The following is a 1,291-nucleotide window of genomic DNA, read 5'->3' as shown; positions in this document are numbered from 1 at the left end:
AAAAAGACTGTTTGACTTTTGAGTTTCAAGCAAACTGTGTGCCTTGGAGATATCCAGGCAAGAAAAGTCTGCACATCATAGAAAACTCTTTCTAGAAATGAAAATTAAAGGGAAGTAATTAATTGTATAGTATGTTCACTGGTGACCACCTGGAATGACTTGTTCACAGGAAGTTTCAGAAATGCAATAATGAGGAGACAGATTGAGTCCAGGCAAGTTCTATTTGAAATAGAGAAGAGGAAGGATTTGCTAATCTGAAGTTTAGGGAGTTGTATGAACTCCTGAGCTCATGGGTCCTTGGGGGCTTGGGCTGAGAGTGAAGGAGCCAGCTGGTCTGAAGTACCGGGAAGTGTGTGTGAACCCAGCTATTATACTTTAAACCTAGCTTGGATGTTGTTGTTGTTATGGGCCATGGAGTTGGTAGCTTGGATGGTTAGGGCTTGTTTGACCAGGAAGAGAAAGATTTTGGATACTGTGAGCAAGTGTACATTTCTACAATTTAATGGGTTGGACTTTTGCTTATGGATGCAGTTGTTTTAATGAAGCAGACTACCACATTTTTCTCCTGCTGAGCAACTGGTGGGTTAGAAAGACTAAACTCTTGGTTATAAACTGAGTGCTTATCCAGTGCTCTAAAAAGGCTGTTAAAAGGCTCTCAAGCAAAGGAAGTGATTTCAAGTCAGTTCAGACTCATAGAGACTCTGCATAGGGTTGTCAAGAAGTTGCTGTTGGGTTTGAACTGCCAACTTTCAGGTTAGCAATATGGTGCTTATCCTACAGTGCCATACCAGGACTTCAAATGAGGCATGGTGCTGTGGTTAAGTTCTGCTTCACAGAAACCCTGAATTTGGTTTCTAAAGAGCAGCTGGTGAATTTGAACTGCCAACAATGTGGTTCAAACTGAACTTGGAGTCCAGTGTATTATCCCACAGTGCTACACAAGAATTTCTAAATAAACGGGGTTTACATACATTTAAAAAATTATGACCAGAAAAATCTTTCACATATGATGTTTTTCATGTAGGCTAGATTGCAACTAAGTATCTATAACATATAAAGTACGCTTTTGCCTTGAGTTACATTTTTAATAATACTAAAAGCATTACTAAGAGTACCCTTTTAAAAATTGTGAATAGACAATGGCAGTAAATCTATGCTGTAAACTGATTTGTTTTTTGCATTGTATATTAGTGTCATTGTTGTTGTTGTTAGGTGCCATTGAGTCAGTACTGACTCACAGCAACCCTGTGCACAACAGAACAAAACACTGCCCGGTCCTGGGCCAACCTCA

Source organism: Chrysochloris asiatica, unplaced genomic scaffold (assembly GCF_000296735.1).
Source record: "Chrysochloris asiatica unplaced genomic scaffold, ChrAsi1.0 scaffold00247, whole genome shotgun sequence".
NCBI classification, from domain to species: domain Eukaryota; kingdom Metazoa; phylum Chordata; class Mammalia; order Afrosoricida; family Chrysochloridae; genus Chrysochloris; species Chrysochloris asiatica.
Note: the sequence above shows the minus strand (reverse complement) of the source record.